General features: G+C 42.2%; 1 non-coding gene across 1 annotated transcript; it reads right to left on the reverse strand.

Moving 5' to 3' along the window:
• Nucleotides 1-17,924: 17,924 nt before the first annotated feature.
• Nucleotides 17,925-18,115, reverse strand: LOC123729988 (U2 spliceosomal RNA). Its single transcript, XR_006761681.1, has one exon. It is a non-coding gene; the product is annotated as a U2 spliceosomal RNA (small nuclear RNA).
• Nucleotides 18,116-18,410: the final 295 nt, after the last annotated feature.

An 18,410-nucleotide genomic window follows, 5' to 3' on the forward strand; every position in this document is an offset into this window, starting at 1 on the left:
CAGGGATCTGCTCAAATCCAGCACCTGAGACAAATGTATTTACGGATGGATACACACACACACGCACGCACACGCACGCACACACACACATATATACACACACACACACACACACACATGGGTCATGCAGCAATCTGTCTAATGGGTCATGCAGCAACCTGTCTAATGAGTCATGCAGCAACCTGTCTAATGGGTCATGCAGCAACCTGTCTAATGGGTCATGCAGCAACCTGTCTAATGGGTCATGCAGCAACCTGTCTAATGGGTCATGCAGCAACCTGTCTAATGGGTCATGCAGCAACCTGTCTAATGGGTCATGCAGCAACCTGTCTAATGTGTCATGCAGCAACCTGTCTAATGGGTCATGCAGCAACCTGTCTAATGGGTCATGCAGCAACCTGTCTAATGGGTCATGCAGCAACCTGTCTAATGGGTCATGCAGCAACCTGTCTAATGGGTCATGCAGCAACCTGTCTAATGGGTCATGCAGCAACCTGTCTAATGGGTCATGCAGCAACCTGTCTAATGAGTCATGCAGCAACCTGTCTAATGGGTCATGCAGCAACCTGTCTAATGGGTCATGCAGCAACCTGTCTAATGGGTCATGCAGCAACCTGTCTAATGAGTCATGCAGCAACCTGTCTAATGAGTCATGCAGCAACCTGTCTAATGGGTCATGATTACTGGTAACTTCTCCAGCCAATCCACTAAAATCTGATTACTTCCCACCCCACTATGAGTCACACCTGCATCCCAAATGGTGCCCTATATAGTGCATTATTTTTGACCAGGGCCCATAGGTCGCTGTAAAAGGGGCCCCTCCTGGACAGCCAACAGATTCTATGATTTCCATCAGTCTATTCTCCTCCCCTGGTCTCCTGCCCTTCATCCTATATCTACATGGATCTCCTATCATGGGTACCAGTCAATTCACTGAGAAAGAGGTGATTAGTGGGTACCAGTCAATTCACTGAGAAAGAGCTGTTTAGTAGGTGATTAGTGGGTACCAGTCAATTCACTGAGAAAGAGCTGTTTAGTAGGTGTTTAGTGGGGACCAGTCAATTCACTGAGAAAGAGGTGTTTAGTAGGTGATTAGTGGGTACCAGTCAATTCACTGAGAAAGAGGTGTTTAGTGGATGATTAGTGGGTACCAGTCAATTCACTGAGAAAGAGCTGTTTAGTGGGTACCAGTCAATTCACTGAGAAAGAGGTGTTTAGTGGATGATTAGTGGGTACCAGTCAATTCACTGAGAAAGAGGTGTTTAGTAGGTGATTAGTGGGGACCAGTCAATTCACTGAGAAAGAGCTGTTTAGTAGGTGATTAGTGGGGACCAGTCAATTCACTGAGAAAGAGCTGTTTAGTGGATGATTAGTGGGTACCAGTCAATTCACTGAGAAAGAGGTGTTTAGTGGGGACCAGTCAATTCACTGAGAAAGAGGTGTTTAGTGGGGACCAGTCAATTCACCGAGAAAGAGGTGTTTAGTGGATGATTAGTGGGTACCAGTCAATTCACTGAGAAAGAGGTGTTTAGTGGGTACCAGTCAATTCACTGAGAAAGAGGTGTTTAGTGGATAATTAGTGGCTACCAGTCAATTCACAGAGAAAGAGCTGTTTAGTGGGGACCAGTCAATTCACTGAGAAGAGGTGTTTAGTGGGGACCAGTCAATTCACTGAGAAAGAGGTGTTTAGTGGGTACCAGTCAATTCACTGAGAAAGAGGTGTTTAGTGGGTACCAGTCAATTCACTGAGAAAGAGGTGTTTAGTGGATAATTAGTGGCTACCAGTCAATTCACAGAGAAAGAGCTGTTTAGTGGGGACCAGTCAATTCACTGAGAAGAGGTGTTTAGTGGGGACCAGTCAATTCACTGAGAAGAGGTGTTTAGTGGGGACCAGTCAATTCACTGAGAAGAGGTGTTTAGTGGGTACCAGTCAATTCACTGAGAAAGAGGTGTTTAGTGGATGATTAGTGGGTACCAGTCAATTCACAGAGAAAGAGGTGTTTAGTGGGGACCAGTCAATTCACTGAGAAAGAGGTGTTTAGTGGATGATTAGTGGGGACCAGTCAATTCACTGAGAAAGAGGTGTTTAGTGGGTACCAGTCAATTCACTGAGAAAGAGGTGTTTAGTGGGGACCAGTCAATTCACTGAGAAAGAGGTGTTTAGTGGGGACCAGTCAATTCACTGAGAAAGAGGTGTTTAGTAGGTGATTAGTGGGTACCAGTCAATTCACTGAGAAAGAGGTGTTTAGTGGGTACCAGTCAATTCACTGAGAAAGAGCTGTTTAGTAGGTGATTAGTGGGTACCAGTCAATTCACTGAGAAAGAGGTGTTTAGTGGATGATTAGTGGGTACCAGTCAATTCACTGGAAGATCTATTTCATATATAGTGCATTACTTGTGACACGGGCACATCCACAGGGGTATAGATGTGTCCGTGATTGAACAAGTTGCCACAGTTGGCAGTTATCTCCCCACCAGCAACAGGCAACACAATTGTCTTCTCTGCTTGACCCCAACCCTGTTACTCAGGTGTGTAGGCGTATAGCTGGATAAGGCAGCAACAGTTAGTTATCTATCTCTTGACTAATGCTATTTCCTCTTCTGTCTCCTCCTCTCCTCTCCTCTCCTCTCCTCTCCTCTCCTCTCCTCTCCTCTCCTCTCCTCTCCTCTCCTCTCCTCCCTCTGTTCCTCTCTCACCTCCTCTCTCCTTTCCCCTCCACTCCTTCCTCTGTTCCTCTCCTCCCTCCTCTCCTCCCGCTGTTTCTCTCTCATCATCTCTCTTCCCTCTGTTCCTCTGTCCTCTCCTCTGCCTCTCTTCCCTCTGTTCCTCTCTCTTCCATCTGTTCCTCTCCGTTCCTCTCCTCTCCGTTCCTCTCATCTTCTCTCTTCCCTTTGTTCCTCTCTCCACTCCTCTGTCTCTCTCCTCTCCGGTCCTCTCTTCTGCTCTATCCCTCTTTTCTCCTCTGCCTCTCTTCCCTCTGTTCCTCTCTCCTCTCATCTGCCTCTCTTCCCTCTGTTCTTCTCTCCTCTCCTCTGTTAATGACCTACTTCAGTAGCACCAGAAATAGCAGCAGTACTCAGGGCTCACCTACCCATGCAGTTTTGCTGCTTCACTGCTCCAGCCATTCTGTCATTCTATCATTCTACCATTCTGTCATTCTACCATTCTACCATTCTGTCATTCTACCATTCTGTCATTCTACTTTTCTGTCAATCTACCATTATACCATTCAACCAATCTTCCATTCTGTCATTCTACCATTATACCATTATACCATTCTGCCATTCTGGCATTCGACCATTCTGTCATTATACCATTCTACCATTCTGTCATTCTACCATTCTACCATTCTGTCATTCTGTCATTCTACTATTCTACCATTCTGCCATTATCAATTCTGTCAATTCACCATTCTGCCAATTTACCATTCTGCCATTCCACCATTCTGTCAATTTACCATTCTACCATTATGTAATTCTGTCATTCTACCATTCTGTCATTCTACCATTCTACCATTACACCATTCTGTCATTCTACCAATCTTCCATTCTGTCATTCCACCATTCTGCCATTCTGCCATTCTGTCATTCTACCATTCTGTCATTCTACCATTATGCCATTCTGTCATACTATCAATCTGTCATTCTACCATTCTGTCAATACACCATTCTGCCATTCTACCGTTCTGCCATTCGACCATTCTGCCATTCTATCACCACCATGCCCAAGACAAGACAGGAGGGTAGAGGGGAGGAGAGACATACCAATAACGTATTTGAATTCAGAGAGAGAGGGTGAGAGAGTGAAAGAAAGGGGGAATGAGGTGGAAACTGAGCTGCACTTCCTTAACTCCTGCCAAATGTATGACCATATTAGAGACACATATTTCCCATAGATCACTCAGACCCACAAAGAATTGAAAAACAAATCCAATTTTGATAAACTCTCACATCTATTGGGTGAAATACCACAGTGTGCCATCACAGCAGTAACATTTGTGACCTGTTGCCACAAGAAAAGGTCAACCAGTGAAGAACAAACACCATCGTAAATACAACCTATATTTATGTTAATTTATTTCCCCTTTTGTATTTGCACATCGTCACAACACTATATATAGGCATAATATGACATTTGAAATGTCTTTATTCTTTTGGAACTTTTGTGAGTGCAATGTTTACTGTACATTTTTTATTGTTTATTTCACTGTTGTTAATGATCTATTTCATTTGCCAATAAAGACCCTTAAATTGAAAAATGTAATTAAAAGAGCAGAGGTTCAAACACCACAAACACCCTCTCTATTAGCTCCGCCTTTCCTTCATATCTTTATCCAACCACCCATCATCCAACCACCCTTCATCCATCCACCCATCCATCTCTCCTACCGAAACGTATGTGGCAGGGTCTACAATCACGGATTACAAAAAGAAAACCATCCCCGTCGCGGACAGCGATGTCTTGCTCCCAGACAAACTAAACAACTTCTTTGCTCGCTTTGAGGACAATACAGTGCCACTGACACGGCCCGCTACCAAAACCCGTGAGCTCTCCTTCACTGCAGCCAATGTGAGTAAAACATTTAAACATGTTAACCCTCGTAAGGCTGCCAGCCTCAGAGCATGCGCAGACCAGCTGGCTGGTGTGTTTACGAACATATTCAATCAATCCCTATCCCAGTCTGCTGTTCCCACATGCTTCAAGAGGGCCACCATTGTTCCTGTACCCAAGAAAGCTAAGGTAACTGAGCTAAATGACTACCGCCCCGTAGCACTCACTTTCGTCATCATGAAGTGCTTTGAGAGACTAGTCAAGGATCATATCACCTCCACCCTACCTGACACCCTAGACCCACTCCAATTTGCTTACCGCCCCAATAGGTCCACAGACGACGCAATCGCATCGCAATCACACTGCACACTGCCCTAACCCATCTGGACAAGAGGAATACCTATGTAAGAATGCTGTTCATCGATTACAGCTCAGCATTTAACATCATAGTACCATCCAAACTTGCAACTGGGTCCTGGACTTTCTGACGGGCCGCCCCCAGGTGGTGAGGGTAGGAAACAACATCTCCACCCCGCTGATCCTCAACACTGGGGCCTCACAAGGGTGCGTTCTCAGCCCTCTCCTGTACTCCCTGTTCACCCATGACTGCATGGCCATGCACGCCTCCAACTCAATCATCAAGTTTGCAGACGACACTACGTGGTAGGCTTGATTACCAACAACGATGAGACGGCCTACCGGGAGGAGGTGAGGGCCCTCGGAGTGTGGTGTCAGGAAAATAACCTCACACTCAATGTCAACAAAACAAAGGAGATGATCGTGGACTTCAGGAAAGAGCAGAGGGAGCACCCCCTTATCCACATCGACGGAACTGTAGTGGAGAAGGTGGAAAGTTTTAAGTTCCTTGGCATACACATCATGGACAAACTGAAATGGTCGACCCACACAGACAGCGTGGTGAAGAAGGCGCAACAGCGCATCTTCAACCTCAGGAGGCTGAAGAAATTTGGCTTGTCACCAAAAACACACAAACTTTTACAGATGCACAATCAAGAGCATCCTGTCGGGCTGTATCACCGCCTGGTACGGCAACTGTTCCGCCCACAACCGTAAGGCTCTCCAGAGGGTAGTGAGGTCTGCACAACACATCACCGGGTCAAACTACCTTCCCTCCAGGACACCTACACCACCCGATGTCACAGGAAGGCCAAAAAGATCATCAAGGACAACAACCACCAGAGCCACTGCCTGTTCACCCCGCTATCATCCAGAAGGCGAGGTCAGTACAGGTGCATCAAAGCTGGGACCGAGAGACTGAAAAACAGCTTCTATCTCAAGGCCATCAGACTGTTAAACAGCCATCACTAACATTGAGTGGCTGCTGCCAACATACTGACTCAAATCTCTAGCCACTTTAATAATAAAAAATTGGATGTAATAAATGTATCAGTAGTCACTTTAAACAATGCCATTTTATATCATGTTTACATACCCTACATTACTCATCTCATATGTATATACTGTACTCTATACCATCTACTGCATCTTGCCTATGCCGCACCGCCATCGCTCATCCATATATTTATATGTACATATTCTTATTCATTCCTTTACACTTGTGTGTATAAGGTAGTTGTTGTGAAATTGGTAGATTACTTGTTAGATATTACTGCATGGTCGGAACTAGAAGCACAAGCATTTCGCTACACTCGCATTAACATCTGCTAACCATGTGTATGTGACCAATAAAATTTGATTTGATTTGATACCCATCTTAATCCATCTAACCACCCTTCAGTCCTTCATCCATCCATCTGTCATCCATCCATCCATCCATCTTTCCTACCTATCTTTATCCATCCAACCACTCTTCATCCATCCATCCATCCATCTCTCCTACCTATCTTTATCCATCCAACCACCCTTCATCCATCCATCCGTCCATCCATCCATCTCTCCTACCCATATTTATCCATCCAACCACCCTTCAGTCCTTCATCCATCCATCCATCCATCCATCCAAACTTGAGGCCAAATTCTGCATGTTGGAGAACGCTGCCTTATAACATACCTGTTAAACAAAACCAGAATGCTTAGTCCCCACCAAAAATACCCATTGAATAACTAACTTGTTTACGTTGTGTAACGTTATCCCGTTCTCTGCATATTTAACCATGACATTACTCTCACCACACACAACACTCTCATTCTCATTTCAACAAAAGCAGACTGAGCAAACTGAGAACTGAAAGAACTGTCCTGTCTGATTGACTCTTCTCATTCACCCAGAGCAGCTGGGTTAATTAACTATGTCAGTGATGATCATATTCAGCTCATCAGACACTCTGTGTGTGTGTGTGTGTGTGTGTGTGTGTGTGTGTGTGTGTGTGTGTGTGTGAGCACTTTAAACTGTACAGCATTAGATGGGAGGATCCTTAACTAATTAAAGCGAAGAGGAGAGCAAAAACGCTAAAATATTCATTTCCCAGAATGCCATGCACGCATCTGTTTATTCTGGTTGGTTCTCCAGACCAGTAAAAAAAACAAGAGCACAGTGGTAACCGTAGTAACTAAAGAGGAGTCACTGCAGCGGAACCAAGAAATGGTGCGTCTCATTTCAGTCACTACTTAGTGTAGTGAAAGCAACATGCTTTTTAAAAGGGGGCACTCTGCAGTTCAACCAACAATAAAGTAGACACGGGTAAGCAGATGAGGGGGGGATGGGTTTGAGTCCTTGTGTTGATGCGTCGGAGGACTTTTAAAGGTTAAATTATTACTAAATGTAACTACTGTCAAATTCATGTACAGAGGTAGGACTGACCATCTATGATATCACAATTCTAGTTTTAACCATGTTGTGAGGCTATACATATATATGTACAATAATTTCATTATTTACAATTTACATTGTCTACAAACATTGGAGTAAAACAAGCTTATATTTTGGGTTCTGATGGGGGTACGACAGTTGAACTAAAGCTCATGAGGCATTTATAATTTATATTCTTCAAGAATCAATGGCTATATATCATTAATTTACAACTTAAACAAATGCATCTACTAATCACAGATGGCCCCTTTATCTAAATCTTCCATGTGTAATGCTTTTCATAGGAGAAGTATGGGAGTCAGGCGCAGGACACAGGGATGAGTGCAAACAAAACGTGTTTACTCAAAAACAATAATCCAACTTCTCCCACAGCAATAAGACATGGCTGGGAGAAACACCTCCAACAATTACAAAAACAGGAAACAATCACGGACAAGACAAACAGGAAACAATCACGGACAAGACAAACAGGAAACAATCACGGACAAGACAAACAGGAAACAATCACGGACAAGACAAACAGGAAACAATCACGGACAAGACAAACAGGAAACAATCACGGACAAGACAAACAGGAAACAATCACGGACAAGACAAACAGGAAACAATCACGGACAAGACAAACAGGAAACAATCACGGACAAGACAAACAGGAAACAATCACGGACAAGACAAACAGGATCGCCAGAGGGTTAAATAATGAACAGGGAATATGAAACAGGTGTGTATAATTAAGACAAAACCAAACGAACAGGGAAACATAGATCGGTGGTAACTAGTAAGCCGGTGACGTCGACCGCCGAACGCCGCCCGAACAAGGAGAGGGGCCGACTTCGGCGGGAGTCGTGACTCCATGTCTGTTCCTCTCCCCTGATAACTCTACAATATAATGTTGTGCTCCGTAAAGGCTGACTGAGTGTGTTTTGAATTGATCGTTATAATTCTGAGGAGACGTATGGATTATGGAAAGTCCAATAATAGCCTCACATCACACAGAAAGCTGGGGTTTCAATGCACCACAGGTACAATCTGGTCCATAACTGTTAGGTACTGTGTCATGTATTGTATTTTATGGTGGGAACCCCAGGAAGAGTAGCTGCTGCATGAGCAACCGTTAATGAGGAATCTAATGAACTCAACTGCACAATACAGGATATACTAGTAAGTTGTGAAGGGAAAATAGAAAAGCACTTACCTACAATGGCAACGTTATGTTCAGATCCACAAGCAAATCTGTGGAGAGAAAAACAGATGAGCTCACTGCATTATATGTTCTGTTGATTGGTGATGAGATTACTAGTCTGGGAAGTACAGTAGATGGGAAGATAGTGAAGATGTGTATGGTTATAGTCTACCTTCTACAATTCGCCTATTCTACATGATCAACGTACAAAACGACATAATACATTACGAATATATGCAGAGTGCACCTATAAATCCACCCTTTACCTGACAAGGCTCACAGCTGTTCTCTTTTTTTAACATGATAGCATGTAGCTGAGGCAAGCTATAATTACATCAACAGGGAGATGATGATTCCTAGGGTGCATCCCAAATAGCACCCTATTCATTATGTAGTGCAATATGAACCCTGGTCAAAAGTAGTGCACTACATAGGGAATAGGGAGCTATGGGCCCTGGTTAAAAGTACTGCACTACATAGGGAATAGGGTGCCATGGACCCTGGTCAAAAGTAGTGCACTACATAGGGAATAGGGTGCTATGGGCCCTGGTTAAAGTAGCGCACTATATAGGAAATAGTGTGCCATTTGGGACACAGACCCTGTATAATGGCAAGGCTCTGAGAGAGCCACTAAGACCAGAGGGGCATTCCCATGTAATTTGTATTTATTTAACCTTTATTTAACTTGGCAAGTCAGTTAAGAACAAATTCTTATTTACAATGACGGCCTACCAAAAGGCAAAAGGCCTCCTGCGGGGACGAGGCCTGGGATTAAAAATAAAAATATAGGACACACATCACGACAAGAGAGACACCACAACACTACATAAAGAGAGATCTAAGACAACAACATAACAAGGCAGCAACACATGACAACACAGCATGGTAGCAACACAACACAACATGGTAGCAACACAACATGACAACAACATGGTAGAAACACAACATGGCAGCAACACAACATGGCAGCAACACATGACAACACAACATGGTAGCAACATAACATGACAACAACATGGTAGCAACACAACATGGTAGCAACACAACATGACAGCAGCACAAAATGGTACAAACATTATTAGGCACAGACAACAGCACAAAGAGCAAGAAGGTAGAGACAACAATACATCACACAAAGCAGCCACAACTGTCAGTAACAGTGTCCATGATTGAGTCTTTGAATGAAGAGATGGAGATAAAACTGTCCAGTTTGAGTGTTTGTTGCAGCTCGTTCCAGTCACTAGCTGCAGCGAATTGAAAAGAGGAGCGACCCAGTGATGTGTGTGCTTTGGGGACCTTTAACAGAACGGGTGTTGTATGTGGAGGATGAGGGCTGCAGTAGGTATCTCAGAGAGGAGGGAGTGAGGCCTAAAAGGGTTATTCCCATGTTATTCTCATGCTATCCCCATGTTATCCCCATGCTATCCCCATGTTATTCCCATGTTATTCCCATGTTATTCCCATGCTATCCCCATGCTATCCCCATGTTATTCTCATGCTATCCCCATGTTATCCCCATGCTATCCCCATGCTATCCCCATGTTATTCCCATGTTATTCCCATGTTATTCCCATGTTATTCCCATGTTATCCCCATGTTATTCCCATGTTATTCCCATGTTATTCCCATGTTATTCCCATGCTATCCCCATGCTATCCCCATGCTATCCCCATGCTATCCCCATGTTATTCCCATGTTATCCCCATGTTATTCCCATGTTATCCCCATGTTATTCTCATGCTATCCCCATGTTATTCCCATGTTATTCCCATGCTATCCCCATGTTATCCCCATGCTATCCCCATGCTATCCCCATGTTATTCCCATGTTATTCCCATGTTATTCCCATGCTATCCCCATGCTATCCCCATGTTATTCTCATGCTATCCCCATGTTATCCCCATGCTATCCCCATGCTATCCCCATGTTATTCCCATGTTATTCCCATGTTATCCCCATGCTATTCCCATGTTATTCCCATGTTATCCCCATGCTATCCCCATGTTATTCCCATGCTATCCCCATGCTATCCCCATGTTATTCCCATGTTATCCCCATGCTATCCCCATGCTATCCCCATGTTATTCCCATGCTATCCCCATGTTATTCCCATGTTATCCCCATGTTATTCCCATGCTATCCCCATGCTATCCCCATGTTATTCCCATGTTATTCCCATGTTATTCCCATGCTATCCCCATGCTATCCCCATGTTATTCCCATGTTATTCCCATGTTATTCCCATGCTATCCCCATGCTATCCCCATGTTATCCCCATGTTATCCCCATGTTATTCCCATGTTATCCCCATGCTATCCCCATGCTATCCCCATGTTATCCCCATGTTATCCCCATGTTATTCCCATGCTATCCCCATGCTATCCCCATGTTATTCCCATGTTATTCCCATGCTATCCCCATGTTATTCTCATGCTATCCCCATGTTATTCCCATGCTATCCCCATGCTATCCCCATGTTATTCCCATGTTATTCCCATGTTATCCCCATGTTATTCCCATGTTATTCCCATGCTATCCCCATGTTATTCTCATGCTATCCCCATGTTATCCCCATGCTATCCCCATGTTATTCCCATGTTATTCCCATGTTATCCCCATGTTATTCCCATGTTATTCCCATGTTATCCCCATGTTATTCTCATGCTATCCCCATGTTATTCCCATGCTATCCCCATGTTATCCCCATGTTATTCCCATGTTATTCTCATGCTATCCCCATGTTATTCCCATGCTATCCCCATGTTATCCCCATGTTATTCCCATGTTATTCCCATGCTATCCCCATGTTATCCCCATGCTATCCCCATGTTATTCCCATGCTATCCCCATGCTATCCCCATGTTATTCCCATGCTATCCCCATGTTATCCCCATGTTATTCCCATGCTATCCCCATGTTATTCCCATGTTATCCCCATGTTATCCCCATGCTATCCCCATGCTATCCCCATGTTATTCCCATGTTATCCCCATGCTATCCCCATGTTATTCCCATGTTATCCCCATGCTATCCCCATGCTATCCCCATGTTATTCCCATGTTATCCCCATGCTATTCCCATGTTATCCCCATGCTATCCCCATGCTCTCCCCATGTTATCCCCATGCTATCCCCATGCTATCCCCATGCTATCCCCATGTTATTCCCATGCTATTCCCATGCTATTCCCATGTTATCCCCATGCTATTCCCATGTTATTCCCATGTTATTCCCATGCTATCCCCATGTTATCCCCATGTTATTCCCATGCTATTCCCATGTTATTCCCATGCTATCCCCATGTTATTAACTAATAATTGCTAGCCTGGAGGTCCCATGTGACAATGACCATGGGAGTTGGCAAGACAGCACCAAAGGCTACATAGTGACCAGCTTGTTGAAGATGATGTTGGGCCTAAAGCTATTTTCTAAACATGTGCCAGGTTGTTCTCTCTTGGGGGGGGGGGGCTGCTGATGGTGTGCCAGGTTGTTCTCTCTGGGGGGGGGGCTGCTGATGGTGTGCCAGGTTGTTCTCTCTCTGGGGGGGGGGGGGCTGCTGATGGTGTGCCAGGTTGTTCTCTCTCTATAGGGGGGGGCTGCTGATGGTGTGCCAGGTTGTTCTCTCTCTATAGGGGGGGGCTGCTGAAGGTGTGCCAGGTTGTTCTCTCTCTGGGGGGGGGGCTGATGGTGTGCCAGGTTGTTCTCTCTCTATAGGGGGGGGCTGCTGATGGTGTGCCAGGTTGTTCTCTCTCTGGGGGGGGGGGCTGCTGATGGTGTGCCAGGTTGTTCTCTCTCTATAGGGGGGGGCTGCTGATGGTGTGCCAGGTTGTTCTCTCTCTATAGGGGGGGGCTGCTGAAGGTGTGCCAGGTTGTTCTCTCTCTGGGGGGGGGGGGGGGGCTGATGGTGTGCCAGGTTGTTCTCTCTCTATAGGGGGGGGGCTGCTGATGGTGTGCCAGGTTGTTCTCTCTCTGGGGGGGGCTGCTGATGGTGTCGATAAAGAGAGAGGTACCCTGACTGTGTCCCAATAATCTCTTATTTCTCCTGAAGTTGTACACTTGTTCACTTCCATTTACTAATTCTCGAAAGGTAAATGACTGGTATAAGAAATTCCCAGTTGTTCATGCCTCCACAAACCCAATGTTTTTAGATTTGTAGGAGGTAGTGAATGAGTGCACACTTCAGGAGAAAGGAGGGATTGGGAAGCAACCACTGATTACACACACACACACAGACATAGGAAGCATCCAAAATGGCACCCTATTCCTCTTATAGTGCACTACTGTTAGTAGGGAATAGACAGTGATGCAGGTAATAACTAATACACTCATACCTTATATCAAGGCTAGAACTGTGTAACAGCGAATCTTTAGTTTGTGTTTTAGTTTCTACTGCCCACTACTGGACTGGAGCTGAACTTCTCTTCAACAGTCCCTCTCTCTCTCTCCCCAACAATGAGGATGAATTACACAACATGATGACTGAAATCTGACTGATCTACAAATCATCTCGCTTCATACACAACTACTCATTATTGTTTACCCACAATGCATCACAGCTTTTTCGAACACAGCAATTGATTGGTTAATTTGCGCAGGGCGACTGCTTAGTAGATGGTCTGGAACGCAGCCATTATCTCAAACACACCTGTGACCAGTCTCCCCTGTGACCAGTCTCCCCTGGGACCAGCCTCCCCTGGGACCAGCCTCCCCTGGGACCAGTCTCCCCTGGAACCAGTCTCCACAGAGGACCACAGAGGACCTCCTCCCCAGCTGTCCGTAATTGCTTCTCCCCCAGGTGAAGACCCGCCCACACTCTGGGGAAAAAAAGTGTCACTCCATTTAGTCAGGATCCTTATAAGACATTATAACATAGTAATAAGATGGTAATAAGACATTATAAGATGTACTAAGACAATATAAGACGGTACTAAGACATTCTAAGACGGTACTAAGACATTCTAAGACGGTACTAAGACATTCTAAGATGGTACTAAGACATAAGATGGTACTAAGACATTATAAGATGGTACTAAGACAATATAAGATGGTAATAAGACAATATAAGATGGTAATAAGACAATATAAGATGTAACAAGACAATATAAGATGGTACTAAGACATTATAAGATGGTACTAAGACATTATAACATGGTACTAAGACATTATAAGATGGTACTAAGACATTATAAGATGGTACTAAGACATTATAAGATGGTACTAAGACATTATAAGATGGTACTAAGACATTATTAGATGGTAACAAGACATTATTAGATGGTACTAAGACAATATAAATTGGTTCTAAGACAATATAAGATGGTACTAAGACATTATAAGATGGTAATAAGACATTATAAGATGGTACTGAGACATTATAAGATGGTACTAAGACATAAGAGGGTACTAAGACAATATAAGATGGTACTGAGACATTATAAGATATAACAAGACATTATAAGATGGTACTAAGACATAATAAGATGGTACTAATACATTATAAGATGGTACTAAGACATTATTACATGGTAACAAGACATTATTAGATGGTACTAAGACAATATAAATTGGTTCTAAGACACAATAAGATGGTACTAAGACATTATACGATGGAAATAAGACTATAAGATGGTACTAAGACATTATAAGATGGTACTAAGACATTATAAGATGGTATTAAGACATAAGATTGTACTAAGACAATATAAGATGGTACTAAGACATTATAAGATCGTACTAAGACAATATAAGATGGTACTAAGACAGTATAAGATGGTACTAAGACATTATAAGATGGTACTAAGACAACATAAGTTGGTAACAAGACATAAGATGGTAACAAGACATAAGATGGTACTAAGACATTATAAGACGGTACTAAGACATTATAAGATGGTAATAAGACATTCATTATAAGATGGCACTAAGACAATATAAGATGGTACTAAGACAATATAAGATGGTAATAAGACATACGATGGTACTAAGACATTATAAGATGGTACTAAGACATAAGATGGTACTAAGACATTATTAGATGGTAACAAGACATTATTAGATGGTACTAAGACAATATAAATTGGTTCTAAGACAACATAAGATGGTACTGAGACATTATAAGATGGTAACAAGACATTATAAGATGGTACTAAGACATAATAAGATGGTAAAAAGACAATAAGATGGTAAAAAGACATTATAAGATGGTACTAAGACATTATAAGATGGTACTAAGACAATATAAGATGGTAATAAGACATAAGATGGTGCTAAAACATTATAAGACGGTACTAAGACATTATAAGATGGTACTAAGACAACATAAGATGGTACTAAGACAACATAAGATGGTAATAAGACAATATAAGATGGTAACAAGACATAGATGGTAACAAGACATAGATGGTACTAAGACATTATAAGACAATATAAGATGGTACTAAGACATTATAAGATGGTAATAAGACATTCATTATAAGATGGCACTAAGACAACATAAGATGGTACTAAGACAACATAAGATGGTACTAAGACAACATAAGATGGTAACAAGACATAGATGGTAACAAGACATAGATGGTACTAAGACATTATAAGACAATATAAGATGGTACTAAGACATTATAAGATGGCACTAAGACAATATAAGATGGTAATAAGACATAAGATGTTACTAAGACATACGATGGTACTAAGACATTATAAGATGTAACAAGACATAAGATGGTATTACGACATTATAAGAAGGTAATAAGACATAAGATGGTAATAAGACATAAGATGGTACTAAGACATTATTAGATGGTACTAAGACATTTTAAGATGTACTAAGATGGTACTAAGACATTATAAGATGGTACTAAGACATTATAAGATGGTAACAAGACACTATAAGAGGGTCATACATAATGACAAGTCCTATAATGTGTTAGAACTGTTTCATAATGCATTATACCTGCATGTAGTGGTATCATCCACAGCCCAATTAATACTATGTAAATGTGATATTTCAGTCTTTTTAATAGATTTGCTAATAAAAATTTCAAAATCGTTTTTTACTTTGTCATTATGGGGTATTGTGTGCAGATTTATGTGGAAAAATAAATAATTTCATGAATTTTAGAACAAGGCTGTAACATCACTGTCACGTTCGTCTAAAGGAGTAGACCAAGGCGCAGCATGCTTAGAGTTCCACATGTTTAATAAATATGAAAACTCACCAAAACAATACAGATGAAGACGAAGCGTGACGTTCTGGGCTGCTCACAGGCAGCTACACAAACACAAGATCCCACAAAGCACAGGTGGGAAAAGGCTGCCTAAGTATGATTCCTAATCAGAGACAACGATAGACAGCTGCCTCTGATTAGGAACCATACTCGGCCCAAAACAAAGAAATACAAAAACATAGAAAAAGGAACATAGAACGCCCACCCCAGTCACACCCTGGCCGAACCAAAATAGAGAACAAAACCCTCTCTATGGCCAGGGCGTGACAGTCACAAAATGTGGAAAAGGTCAAGGGGTCTGAATACTTTCCAAATGCACTGTATTTCCCACCCTTTTTCCATAAAACATATTCAAATATGTTCAAAGGTCTACTACAATTGTTGTATTGGGAACATGTGACAAATAAAGTTTGATTTGATTTGAATGAACGTGGCTTTGGGCCTGGTCTCGGAGAAGCAGTATATCCTTCGCGTAGGACTCATTAAAGAAAAAATCTTTGTCCAGTTCGAGGTGTGTAATCGCTGTTCTAATATCCAGAAGTTATTTTTCGATCATAAGAGATGGTAGCAGCAATATTATATACAAAATAAGTTACAAACAATGTGAAAAAAACTAACAAAATCTCACAGTTGGTTAGGATCCCGTAAAACGGCCACCATCCCCTCCGGCGCCATTATATTAATGCTATAGAACTGATATAACGTCAACAAAGTATTTATCAGACTCTCTTATCCAGAGCCACTTACATTAGTGAGTCATTTAGCAGAAACTCTTATCCAGAACAACTTACAGTAGTAGTGAGTGCATACATTTTCATAGGTGTTCATCGTACTGGTTCCCTGTGGGAATTGAACCCACAACCCTGGCTTTGCAAGTGCCCTGCTCTACCAACTGAGAAATGGCCACCTGGTGGCACCAGATATCCGTTGAGTTTCTTAAGGTGTGAAGTCTGTTGGATGTGTCGGAGACGTGGTCGGAACACCTGGGTTTGTAGCGTTTATTTCCAGGTTAAATACATTTACTGGTATGAACAATTGAAATAAAACGTACAACACCGATATCACCCCGAATTAAAGAGAGAACAAAGAGTTAGATTGAAGAGAGGACAGAAGGTAAATTGACAACCTGTTATGCATCTGTTATGGGAAAAAGTCCTCAATGAAACTAACATTAAGTGCGGAGAATGATACACTTGCCATCAAGTAGCCTATTCAAATGCAGGCTATCATTTGATACAATAATTACTTCGAAATGACGATATCACTGGAGTCATTGCAAATCATTTTGTGTCACTTGTGTAGCCTACCTGGACCTGACAAACAGATTGAATAAATAGCCTATAAATTCAGTTTATTGTTGTTGTAGCCTTGTGTTATTATGCAATTATGAATGTCCATGTTTAGTTAATTACATTGGAAGTTATCAATTGTGATCATGGTCACAACTCTATCGCAAATGTATCATTCTCCCCATTTAATGTCAGTTTGAATGTGGACTTTTCCCTGAACGCGTAGGCTATGTTTTGTCATGCTGATTATTCAATACAAGAGCAAGGTAATGTTGATAGGAATGTCTTTACTTCAGTATCATTTTGTAGCGTGCATTCACCTCCGTTCAGTGCGCAGTAAATAATGCCTAACTTGGCTCACTACAACTATAGAGTATCACACTCAGATACACATAACAGGAACGCCATCTATTGGCTTGGCGACTTCGCTAACAGGCTACACAAGTGACGCAAATTGATTCGCAATGACCCTCAGTGATATAATTTCAACATATCTATTGTATCAAAATGGTAGGCTAAGGCTACAGCAGTTTACAATGACCTCGAATTTAATAGCCCGATTTTTACTTTGTGGCTGTGGTAACTAGTGGGAAACGTTGTGCAGTCAACAGGCTTCCTTTAAAAAAAAACATTTATATTCCTTGTTAGACGGCCACTAGTATCTGGTCAATATAATGGATAAACTGTGTTGTAAATAAGGAGAAATAGCCATCATTTTGTAATACAAACAAACCTCGTTTACATTACAAAGCAAGAGCATATATCAGTATAGAGAAAATCCAACGACTTTTGGTAAATAGCTACATGAAATTAAATGAAAACTACTGTTGTGAAGTAAGTCATAAAAACAAATCCAAATGCATGAAATGTTACATTAACAACGACAGGGGTGCACCGTTCCTGGAGGTACTGCAATACCAGGTCGATGCGTGGAGTGGACGGAGCAAGCCCCTATTCCATCTCCCTATTCCAAAAATCAATTTAATATATGGTCCCCAGATAGGGGACGTATCAGATATTAAACTGATAAGAACAGATACTACACTTGATCTTAGCCAAAAGGCCGAGAAGCGATACCGTAATGCTTTCAGGAAGAAGGGGGGATTCTCGGACACGTCAAATTTGATGACGGTTATACCAAAATATGCTCTGTTTTCTTTTCAACAAATAGCAAAGCTAATATTTTTAAAAACATTAGTGGTGTATATTGGGAGTTGATCAACATCGGATATAACTACTTTTGACGGTAACAAACGACCAAATTGGTAGGTATCAAAGTCACGTGGTTATCCTCCCGCCAATCGGAAATTAGAGAAAGCGTTGTGTAAATCACATTTGATTAGGAGCTAGATTGGAAGAATAACCTATCA

The sequence above is a fragment of the Salmo salar genome, chromosome ssa23, assembly GCF_905237065.1.
Source record: "Salmo salar chromosome ssa23, Ssal_v3.1, whole genome shotgun sequence".
Lineage (NCBI taxonomy): Eukaryota > Metazoa > Chordata > Actinopteri > Salmoniformes > Salmonidae > Salmo > Salmo salar.